Consider the following 12744-nt stretch of genomic DNA (forward strand, 5'->3'; position numbering starts at 1 on the left):
ATGTGGAACAAAGAAAACGCTCCTCCATTGCTGTTGGGAGTGAAAACTTGTATAGCCACCTAGGAAATCAGTATGGTGCTTACTTAAAAAGGTGGTACTCATTCTATCCCAAGACCCAGTTATACTACTCTTGGGCATATACCCAAATGATAATACATTCTACCTCAAGGACAGTTGCTCAGCTATGATCCTCGTGGCTTTATTCATAATATCCAGTAGCTAGAAACAGCCAAGATACCCCTCAATCAAAGAATGAGTAGAGAAAATGTGGTACATTTTGATAATGGAGGATTACTTAATGGTTTAAAGAATGACACCATAAAATTTTAAGGGAAGTGGATGGAAGTAGAAAACATCATCTTGAGTGAAGTAACCCAAAATTAGAAAGACAAACATGCTATGTACTCACAAGTGCATGCTAGCTATAAAGTAAAGGATAATCATCCTACAATCCACAGATTCAAGGAGGTCTCAAGGGGAGAAGCATGAATCTCCCTAGGAAGGGGAAATAGAATAGATTTTGCAGGTGTACTGGAGGCATGTCAGGATGAGAATAGGAGGGAGCAGGTGTGAAGGAATAGAGAGAGAGAGTGTAGGGAGAGAAAATTGAAATTAGAGGGCATTGGGGGAGGGCTATGTGGAAACAGTGCAGTGGAAACTCTCTGAGATCTATGAGGTTGACTTTGATGAACTCCTGGTATTGGAGGATATGAAGAAGACTGAACTGTCTGTCTTCTGAAACCAGGCAAGCCTTTCTATAAGTAGATTTTTCTTTGGGCTGCCAGCACACAAAAAAGGACATGGAGAGTTTTGTTTGTTTGTTTGTTTTTCTCACCAAACCATTTTTTGTTTCTTTCTTAGCAACAAGGTCAATGTCCTAGACTCCACTAATTTTCCTAAAATTTATTAGATATTTAAAAAAGAATACCAATCCATTTTTCCACTCCCTTCCCTCCTCCCATTCCCTCCACAATCCTCCTATCCCACCCCCATCCAATCCTCAGAGTGGGTAAGACACATTGCTTTGTGAAAGGTTTAAGGCCCTCCCTACTACATCTAGGCTGAGCAAAGTAACCATCCAAAGAGAATAGGGTCTCAAAAAGTCATACACGCAGTAGCAATAAGTCCTGGTGCCACTATTAGTGGCCCCTCAGTCTGCCCCAGCCATGCAAATGTCAACCATGTTCAGAGGAACTACTTTGGTCCTATGCTTGTTCCTTCCCAGTCTGGCTGGAGTTGGTGAGCTCCTATTAACTCAGGTAAACTGTTCTAGTGGGTATAACCATCATGGTCTTGACTTCTTTGATCATATTCTCATTACGTCCATTCTTCAACTGGACTTTGGGAGCTCAGTCCAGTGCTCCGATGTGGCTCTCTGCCTCTGTTTCCATCAGTTGCTGGATGAAGGTACTATGGTGATATTTACGATAATCATCAGTCTGATTACAGGACAAGTCAAGATCAGGCCCCCTCTCCTCTATTAGTTAGGGTCTTGTGGATTCCTGGGAATTTTTCTAGAGCCTGGTTTCTGCTAACCCTATAATTGCTCCCTCAAACAAGATATCTCTTCCCTTGCTCTCATCTCTGTCCTTTTTCCATCTCAACTAGCCCATTCCCCGAAGTTCTCCTCAACACTCTCTTTCTCTCTTCCTCTTCCCCTTCTACCCTCCCTTCTCTTCCAACCCATTTGCTTCCAATTTTCTCAGGCAATCTTGTCTGTTTTCAATCTCCAGGTGGGTCTCTATATGTTTTTCTTTAACTTCTCTAGGATCACAAACTATAGGCTCAGTGTCCTTTGTTTATAGCTAGTATCAACTTATGAGTGAGTACATACCATATTCATCCTTTTGGGTGTGGGTTACCTAACTTAAGATAGTGTTTTCTAATTCCATCCATTTGCATGCAAAATTTGCATGCAAAATAAAGGGTTTTTTCTGCAGAATAGTACTCTAATGTACAGATGTGACACTTTTTTATCTATTTTTCGGTTGAGGGGCATCTAGATTGTTTCCAGGTTCTGGCTATTCCAAATAATGCTGCTATGAACATATTTGAACAAATGCATTTGTAGTATGAGTGAGCATCTTTTGGGTATATGCCCAAGAGTGGTATTGCTGGATCCTGAGGTAGATTGATTCCCAATTTTCTGAGAAAAAGCCATACTGATTTACAAATTAGTTGTAAATCAAATTTACATTTCCACCAGCAATGGATGAGTGTTCCCTTTATTACACATCCTCTCCAGCATAAACTATCATTAGTGTTTTTGATCTTAACCATTCTGACATGTGTAAAATGGTATCTCAGAGTTGTTTTTATTTGCGTTTCCCTGATATATAAGAATGTTGAACAATTCCTTAAGTATATTTTGGCCATTTGAGATTCTTCCATTGAAAAAGCTCTGTTTAGTTTTGTAACCCATTTTTAATTGGGTTATTTAGAATTTTAATGTCTAGTCTCTTGAGTACTTTATATATTTTGGAGATCAGACCTTTGTCTAAGGTGCGGTTGTTGAAGATCTTTTCCCATTCAGTAGTCTGCCTTTTTGTATTATTGACTGTGTCTTTTGCTTTACAAAAGCTCAGTTTCAGGAGGTCCCATTTAATTATTGTTGGTTTCATTGTCTGTGCTATTGGGGTTATATTTATAAAGTGGTCTCCTGTGCCCATGCATTGAAGTCTACTTCCCACTTTCTCTTCTATCAGGTTCAGCGTGGTCAGATTTGAGTTTTACACATGGATAGATATGGATCATTTTCATTGTTCTACATGTTGACATTCAGTAATGCCAACACCATTTGTTGAAGATGCTTTCTTTTTTCCATTGTATAATTTTAGCTTCTTTGTCCAAAATCAGGTGTTTAGAGGTGTGTGGATTGATATCTGGGTCTTTGATTTGATTCTATTTGTCAAACTCTGTTTTTATGACAATACCAAGCTGTTTTCATGACTGTAGTTCTGTAATAGAGCTTGATGTCAGGGATGGTGATGCCTCTAGAAGTTCCTTTACTGTACAGGATTGTTTTAGCTATCCTAGGAGTTTTGTTTTTCAATATGAAGTTGATTATTGTTCTTTAAAGGTTTTTGAAGAATTGAGTTGGGATTTTTATGGGGATTGCATTGTATCTATACATTGCTTTTGGTAGGATTGCCATTTTTACTATGTTGATCCTACCTATTCAAGAGCATGAGGGATATTTCCATTTTGGTATCTTCTTCAAATTCTTTCTTCAAAGACTTAACATTCTTGTCAAATAGTTCTTTCACTTCTTTGGTAATGTTACCAAAGTTCTTTGGTTAGTTATTTCATGTTATTTGTGACTATCATGAAAGGTGATGCTTCTCTGATTTCCATCTCCTCTTCTATAACATTTGTGTATAGCAGGGCTACTGATTTTTTTCTTTGTTTATTCAAATATACGAAAACACTCTTTCCAATTCCTCCCCTCCTCTCAATACCCTCCTGCTCCCTCTCCTCCTCCCTCACCATTCCCAAGAGCAGTCAGGGTTTCCTGTCCTGTGGGGAATCCAAGTTCCTCCCCCCTCCCTCCGGGTCCAGGAAGGTGAGCATCCAAACAGGACAGGATCCCAAAAACCCAGTCCATGCAGACGAAACAAGACCCAGTGTCATTGTCAATGGCTTCTCAGTCTTCATTTGGACCTCGGGGGCTCAGTCAGCCCCCATATCAGCCACATTCAGAGAATCCTGTTTGATCACATGCTCGTTCAGTCCCAGTCCAGCTGACCTTGGTGAGCTCCCATTAGATCAGTCCCCTTGTATAAGTGGGTGAATGCACCCTTCGCGGTCCTGACTTCCAGTGCTCCAATGTGGGTCTCCATCTCTATCTCCATCCATCGTCGGATGAAGGCCGCCTCTGATTTTGCTTTCCTTGCTCACGATCTCCCTCCCTCTGCTTCTCATTTGAACCTAGGGAGTTAAGTCCAGTGTTCCAATATGTGTCTCTGTCTCTATCTCCATCCATCGCCATATGAAGGTTCTGTGGTGACATGCAAAATATTCGTTAGTATGGTTATAGGCCAAGACCAGTTCAGGCACCCTCTCCTCTGCTGCCCAGAGTACAATCTGGGGACCTCTCCTTGGGCCTGGGAACCCCTCCAGAATCAAGTCTCTTGCAAACCCTAAAATGGCTCCCTTAGTTGAGATATAAACTTCCCTGTTCCCAGAACCATCCTTCCTCCATCCCCCCTCCCATTCCCCCAAGCCATCCCCAATCCTCCCCCTCTCCCCTCTCCCTAACCATCTTCCCCTACTTCCATCCCCCCACCCCGCCATGCACCCGAGTTTGCCTGGCAATCTTGCCTAGTTCTAATATCCAGGAGGATAACTATATGATTTTCTTCAGGTTCACCTTCTTATTTAGCTTCTCTAGGATCACAAATTATAGACTCACAGACCTTTAACTATGGCTAGAATCCACTTATGAGTGAGTACATACCATATTCCTCTTTTTGGGTCTGGGTTACCTCACTCAGTAAAGTGTTTTCTGTTTCCATCCATTTGCATGCAAAATTCAAGATGTCATTGTTTTTTACCGCTGAGTAGAACTATAATGTGTATATGTTCCACACCTTTTTTAACCATTCTTCTATTGAGGGGCACCTAGGTTGTTTCCATGTTCTGGCTATTACAAATAGTGCAGCTATGAACATAGTTGAACAAATACTTTTGTAGTATGATAGGGCATCTCTTGGGTATATTCCCAAGAATGAAATTGCTGGGTCCTGAGGGAGGTTGACACCCAGTTTCCTGAAAAACCGCTACACTGATTTCCACAGCAGCTGTACAAGATTGCATTCCCACCAACAATGGATGAGTGTTCCCCTCACTCCACATCCTCTCCAGCATAGGCTATCATTGGTGTTTCTGAGTTTAGCTATTCTGACAGGTGTAAGATGGTATCTAAAAGTGGTTTTGATTTGCATTTCCCTGATTGCTAAGGAGGTTGAGCATGTCCTTAAGTGTCTTCTGGCCATTCGAAGTTCATCTGTTGTGAATTCCCTGTTCAGTTCAGTACCCCATTTTTTAATTGGGTTAATTAGAGATTCAGTGTCTAGTTTCTTGAGTTCTTTGTATATTTTGGAGATCAGACCTTTGTCTGATGAGGGGCTGGTGATGATCTTCTCCCAGTCCGAAGGTAGCCTTTTTGTCTTACTGATAGTATCCTTTGCTTTACAGAAGATTCTCAGTTTCAGCAGGTACCATCTATTCATTGTTTCTCTTATTGTCTGTGCTACTGGTGTTCTACTTAGGAAGTGGCCTCCTGTGCCTATATCTTGTAGACTACTTCCCACTTTCTCTTCTATCAGGTTCAAAGTGGACAGATTGATGTTGATGTCTTTAATCCATTTGGACTTGAGTTTTGTGCATGGTGATAGATATGGATCTACTTTCATTCTTCTAGAGGTTGACATCCAGTTATGCCAGCACCATTTGTTAAAGATGTTTTCCTTCTTCCATTATATACCTTTAGCTCCCTTGTCGAATATTAGGTGTTCATAGGTTTGTGGGTTAATATCCGGGTCTTCTATTCGATTCCATAGGTCGACTTCTCTGTTCTTATACCAATACCAAGCTGTTTTCAATATTGTAACTCTGTAAAAGAGTTTAAAGTCAGGGATGGTAATGCCTCCAGAAGTTCCTTTATTGTATAAGATTGTTTTGGCTATCCTGGGTTTTTTGTTTTGCCATATAAACTTGATTATTGTTCTCTCTAGGTCTGAGAAGAAGTTTGATGGGATTTTGATGGGGATTGCATTGAATCTATAGATTACTTTCGGTAGAATTGCCGTTTTTACTATGTTGATTCTCCCAATCCAAGAGCAGGGGAGGTTTTTCCATTTTCTGGTATCCTCCTCAATTTCTTTCTTCAAAGACTTAAAGTTCTTGTCAAATAGGTCTTTCACTTCCTTGATTAGAGTAACCCCAAGATATTTTATGCTATTTGTGGCTATCGTGAAAGGTGATGTTTCTCTGATTTCCCTCTCTGCTTCTTTATCCTTTGTGTATAGGAGGGCAACCGATTTTTTGGAGTTGATCTTGCATCCTGGCACATTACTAAAGGTGTTTATCAGCTGTAGGAGTTTATTGGTAGAGTTTTTAGGGTCGCTTATGTACACTATCATATCGTCAGCAAATAACGAAAGTTTAACTTCATCCTTTCCAATTCGAATCCCCCTGATCTCCTTATGTTGTCTTATTGCTAATGCTCTAACTTCAAGCACTATACTGAAGAGGTATGGAGAGAGTGGAAAGCCTTGTCGTGTTCCAGATTTTAGTGGAACGGCTTTGAGTTTCTCTCCATTCAATTTGATGTTAGCTGTCAGCTTGTTGTGTATTGTTTTTATTATATTTAGGTATGATCCTTGTATCCCCTGTCTCTCCAACACCTTTATCATAAATGGGTGTTGAATCTTGTCAAATGCTTTTTCGGCATCCAATGAAATGATCATATGGTATTTTTCTTTCAGTTTATTTATATAATGGATTACATTGATAGATTTGCATATGTTGAACCAGCCCTGCATCTCTGGGATGAAACCTACTTGATCATAATGAATAATTTTTCTAATGTGTTCTTGGATTCGGTTTGCCAGTATTTTATTGAAAATTTTCGCGTCGATGTTCATGACTGAGATTGGCCTATAATTCTCTTTCGTGGTTGTGTCTTTGTGTGGTTTTGGTATCAGGGTAACTGTAACTTCATAAAAGGAGTTTGGCAATGACTCTTCTGTTTCTATATTGTTAAATACATTAAGGAGTATAGGTATCAGCTCTTCCTGGAAGTTCTGGTAGAATTCTGCATTGAAACCATCTGGTCCTGGGCTTTTTTTGGTAGGGAGATTTTTGATAACAGCTTCTAATTCTTCACGACTGACAGGTCTATTTAGATTGTTCACCTGTTCTTGGTTAAACTTTGGTATATGGTACTTATCTAAAAAGACGTCCATTTCTTTTACATTTTCCAGCTTTGTGGCATATAAACTTTCGTAGTAAGATCTAATGATTCTCTGAATTTCCTCTGTGTCTGTGGTTATGTCCCCCTGTTTTGATCTTATTAATTTGCATGTTCTCTCTCTGCCGTTTTATTAGTTTGGATAAGGGTTTGTCGATCTTGTTGATTTTCTCCAAGAACCAGCCTTTGTTTGATTGATTCTTCGGAATGTTTTCTGTGTTTCTATTTTGTTGATTTCAGCCCTCAGTTTGATTATTTCCAGTCTCTACTCCTCCTGGGTGAATCAGCTTCTTTTTTTCTAGAGGTTTCAGTTGTGCTGTTAAGTCTCCAATGTGTGCTTTCTCCGTTTCTTTAATTGAGCACTTAGTGCTATGAACTTTCCTCTTAGCACTGCTTTCATAGTGTCCCATAGGTTTGAGTATGTTGTGTCTTTATTTTCATTAAATTCAAGGAAGACTTTAATTTCTTTCTTTATTTCTTCTTTGACCCAGGGGTGATTTAATAGTTGACAGTTCAACTTCCATGAGTTTGATCGCTTCCTGGGTGTAGCATTGTTGTTGAATACTAACTTTAATCCATGGTGATCTGACAAGACACAGGTGGTTACTAATATATTTTTGTATTTCTGGAAGTTTGCTTTGTTACCAAGTATGTGGTCAATTTTTGAGAAGGTTCCATGGGCTGCAGAGAAGAAGGTATATTTTTTCCTATTTCTGTAGATATCTGTTAAGTCCATTTGATTCAATACCTCCAATAATTCTCTTATTTCTCTGTTGGGTTTCTGTCTGATTGATCTGTCCATTGGTGAGAGAGGTGTGTTGAAGTCTCCTACTATTAGTGTGTGTGGTTTGATGACTGCCTTGAGTTCTAGAAGTGTTTCTTTTATATAAGTGGGTGCCTTTATTTTAGGGGCATAGATATTCAGGATTGAGACTTCCTCCTGATGAATTGTTCCTGTTATGAGTATGAAATGTCCATCTCTATCTCTTCTGATAGATTTTAGTTTGAAGTCAACTTTGTTAGATATTAGAATGGCCACACCTGCTTGTTTCTTAGGTCCGTTTGCTTGGAAAACCTTTTCCCAGCCCTTTACTCCTAGTAGATGTCTGTCTTTGTGGTTGAGGTGTGTTTCTTGTAAACAGCAGAATGTTGGATCCTGTTTTCGTATCCAATCTCTAAGTCTGTACCTTTTTATAGGTGAGTTGAGTTCATTGATATTAAGTGATATTAATGACCAGTGATTGTTGACTCCGGTCATTTTTTTGGGTAGTAGAGTGTATGTGTTTTCCTTCTTTCAGCTGTACTTGTGAAGGGTCGCTAGATGTCTGAGTTATTGTGGGCAGTGTTGGGAATGTTGGATTCCTTGGGTTGTGATTTGCCTTCTAATATTTTCTGTAAGGCTGGATTTGTAGCTACGTATTGCTTAAATTTGTTTTTATCCTGGAATATTTTATTTTCTCCATTGATAGTGAACGATAGCTTGGCTGGGTATAGTAGTCTGGGCTTGCATCCATGGTCTCTTAGTTTCTGCAGTACCTCTATCCAGGACCTTCTGGCTTTCATGGTTTCCATAGCGAAGTCTGGTGTAAGTCTGATAGGTTTACCTTTATAAGTTACTTGATCTTTATAGTTTGCAGCTCTTAATATTCTTTCTTTAATCTGACTGTTTTGTGTTTTGATTATTATATGTTGAGGTGATTTTTTTTTTGATCCAGTTTATTCGGTGTTCTGTATGCTTCTTGAACCTTCATAGGGATATCGTTCTTTAGGTTGAGGAAGTTTTCTTCTATAATTTTGTTGAATATGTTTTCTGGACCCTTGTTCTGCAATTCTTCTCCTTCTTCAATTCCTATTATTCTTAGATTTGGTTTTTTTATTGTGTCCCACAGTTCCTGAATGTTTTGTGATGAGAATTTGTTGGATTTACTCTTTTCTTTTGTCAGAGCGTTTAATTTCTCTATGGTGTCCTCAGAGTCTGAGATTCTATCTTCTATCTCTTGTATTCTGTTGGTTATGCTTGTTACTGAAGTCTCTGTTTGTTTACTTAGATTTTCCATAGCCAGCCAGCCCTCGGCTTGTGATTTTTTCATTGACTCCATTTCAGTTTTCAAATCTTGAACTGTTTCTATTACCTGTTTGATTGTTTTTTCTTGGTTTCCCAGAATTTCATTTACAGATTGATTCATTTCTTCAAACTTTTTGGTATATTTCTCTTTCATTTCTTTACTCATTTCCTCAATCTTTTTGTTATACTTATCTTCCATTTCTTTACGACAGATTTTCACCTTCCGTTTAAGTTCCTCTATTATTTTCATAAAGATCCGCTTAGAGTCGATTTCTTCTATTTCTTCTGGAGTAGGGTGTTCAATTCTTCTAGTTTCGTGCTCCCTGGATTCTGAAAATGTCATGTTGCCTTTCAGGTTGTTGGAGGAATTTTTGCATTGGCGCCTGCCCATCTCCTCCTCTCTGGATGAAACTCCTCAGCACTTTCTGGATAGAACTCCTCAACACTCTCTGGGTAGGACTTGTCAGCACTCTCTGGATAGAGATCCTCAGCACTCTCTGGGTAGAACTCCTCAGCACTGCAACAGCAGGGCTACTTATTTTTTTTTGCGTTGATCTTGTATCCTGCCTCATCACTGAAGGTATTTATCAGCTGTAGGAGATTTATGTAGAGTTTTCAGGGTCACATATATACACTATCATATCATCTGTAAATAACAGAAGTTTGTTGCCTTTCTTTCCAATTTGAATTCCCTTGATCATCTTTTGTTGTCTTATTGCTATTGCTAAAACTTTGAGAACTATGTTAAAAAGATATGGAGAGAGTTGACAGCCTTGTCTTACTCCTGATTTTAGTGGAATCGCTTTGAGTTTCTCTCCATCTAATTTGATTATGGCTGTCGTCCTCTTTATATTGCTTTCATTATATTTAGATATGTCCCTTCTAAAGGTTCTCCAAGACCTTTATCATGAAAGGGTTTTGGATTTGGTCAAATATTTTTTCAGCATCTAATTAGATGATCATATCTTTTTTCTTTCAGGTTATTTATTATGATGGATTACATTAATAGATTTCCGTATGTTGAACCAGCCCTGTGTTTCTGGGATGAAGCCGAGTTGATCATTGTAGATGAAATTTTTGATGTGTTCTTGGATTCAGTTTGCCAGTATTTTATTGAGTAGTTTTGCATCCATGTTCATGAGTGAGATGTGTCTGTAATTCTCCTTGGTTGAGTCTTTGTGTGGTTTTGTTATCAGAGTAACTCTAGCCTCATAAAAAGAGTTTGGCAATGTCCCTTCTGTTTCTATTATGTGGAATACTTTGAGGAGCATAGATATTAACTAGTCTTGGAAATTATGGTAGAATTTTGCACTAAAACCGTCTGGCACTGGGTATTTTTTTGGTTGGGAAGTCTTTAATGACAACTTCTATTTCTTTGCAATTTATAGGTTTTGATTTGATTTTGATACTTGGTATCTATCTAAAAATTGCCCATTTCTTTAACATTTTCCAATTGTGTGGAGTACTTTTTTATTTATTTATTTATTTGTTTGTTTATAAAAATTTCCACTTCCTCCCCTCCTCCCCATACCCTCCCATCCCCCCCCTCCTTCCCCCTCCACTCCTTCTCCTTCTCCCTCTCCAGTCCAAAGAGCAATCAGGGTTTCTTGCCCTGTGGGAAGTTCAAGTTCCTCCCCGCTCCCTCCAGGCCTAGGAAGGTGAGCATCCAAACAGACTAGGATCCCAAACATCCAGTACATGCAGATGAAACAAGACTCAGTGCCATTGTCAATGGCTTCTCAGTCAGCCCCCATGTCAGCCACATTCAGAGAATCCGGTTTGATCACATGCTTGTTCAGTCCCAGTCCAGCTGGCTTGGTGAGCTCTCATTCGATCAGTCCCCTTGTAGCAGTGGGTGAACGTGCCCCTCGCGGTCCTGATTTCCTTTTTCATGTTCTCCCTCCTTCTGCTTCTCATTTGGACCTTGGTTGGCTCAGTCCGGTGCTCCAATGTGGGTCTCTGTCTGTATTGCCATCCATCGTTGGATGAAGGTTCCCTCTGGTCCTGCCTATCTTGCTCACGTTTTCCCTCCTTCTGCTTCTCATTTGGATCTAGGGAGTTAAGTCCAGTGTTCCAGTATGTGTCTCTGTCTCTATCTCCATCCATCGCCAGATGAAGGTTCTATGGTGATATGCAAAATATTCATCAGTATGGTTCTGGGCCAAGACCAGTTCAGGCACCCTCTCCTCTGCTGCCCAGGGAAGAATCTGGGGACCTGTCCTTGGACCTGAGAACCCCTCCAGAAACAAGTCTCTTTCCAACCCTAACATGGCTCCCTTAATTGAGATATATACTTGCCTGCTCCCATATCCATCCTTCCTCCCCCCATCTCATTCCCCCATGCTATCTTCAATCCTCCCCCCCTCCTTTCTCTCTAACCATCTCCCCTTACTTCCACCCCCCCACACACACACCCTCCCTCCTGTGCACCCAAGTTTGCCTTGAAATCTTGACTACTTTCTATATCCAGGAGGAGAACTATATGATTTTCTTCAGGTTTACCTTCTTATTTAGCTTCTCTAGCATCACAAATTATAGCCTCAAAGACCTTTAACTATGGCTAGAATCCACTTATGAGTTTGTGTACATACCACATTCCTCTTTTTGGGTCTGGGTTACCTCACTCAGTAAAGTGTTTTCTATTTCCATCCATTTGCATGCAAAATTCAAGATGTCATTGTTTTTTACTGCTGAGTAAAACTTTAATTTGTATATGTTCCACACCTTCTTTAACCATTCTTCTATTGAGGGGCACCTAGGTTGTTTCCAGGTTCTGGCTATTACAAATAGCGCAACTATGAACATAGTTGAACAAATTCTTTTGTAGGGAGTACCTTTTTTTGTTTTTTTGTAAGACCGAAAGATTCTCTGGATTCCCTCAGTGTCATCTGTTATTATCCCCCCCTTTTATTTCTGATTTTGTTAATTTGGATGTTCTCTCTTTGTTCATTTCCTCAAAGAAGCAGCTCTTTGTTTCATTGATCATTTGTATTGTTTTCTTTGTTTCTATTTTGTTGATTTCAGCCCTTAATTTGATTATTTCCTGTCCTCTACTTTTTCGAAGTGAGTCTGCTTCATTTTGGTTTTAGAGCTTTCAGGTGTGCTGTTAAGTCACTAATATGAATTTTCCCAGTTTTCTTTATGGGCACACAGTGCTATGAACTTCTCTCTGAACATTGCTTTCATAGTGTCCCATAGGTTTGAATATGTTGTACCTTCGTTTTCATTGAATTAAAAAAAGTCTTTAATTTCTTTATTTCTTCCTTGAATGGGGGGATGGATCAGTAGGTCACTGTTCAATTTTCATGAGTTTGCAGGCTTTCAGAGAGTAGTATTGTTGTTAAATTCTAACTTAAATCCATGATGATCTGATAAGACACAGGGGTCACTTCATTTTTTTTTTAATCTGTGAAGGTTTGCTTTGTTACCAAGTATGTGATCAATTTTAGAGAAGGTTCCATGAAATGCTGATAAGAAGGTATATTCTTTTGTCTTTGGGTGGAATGCTCTATAGATGTATGTTAGGTCCATTGGATTCATGACATCTGTTAGATGTCATGTAGAGAGGGTAGAGTATTGAAGTCTCCTACTATTAGAATGTAGGGTTTGATGTGTGATTTAAGTTTTAGGATTTTTTTTTACATATGTGGGTTCTCTTGTATTGGGGCATAGATGTTCAAGATGAGATTATATCATGATGAATTGT

The sequence above is a fragment of the Myodes glareolus genome, chromosome X (assembly GCF_982192425.1).
Source record: "Myodes glareolus chromosome X, mMyoGla1.1, whole genome shotgun sequence".
Taxonomy (NCBI): Eukaryota; Metazoa; Chordata; class Mammalia; order Rodentia; family Cricetidae; genus Myodes; species Myodes glareolus.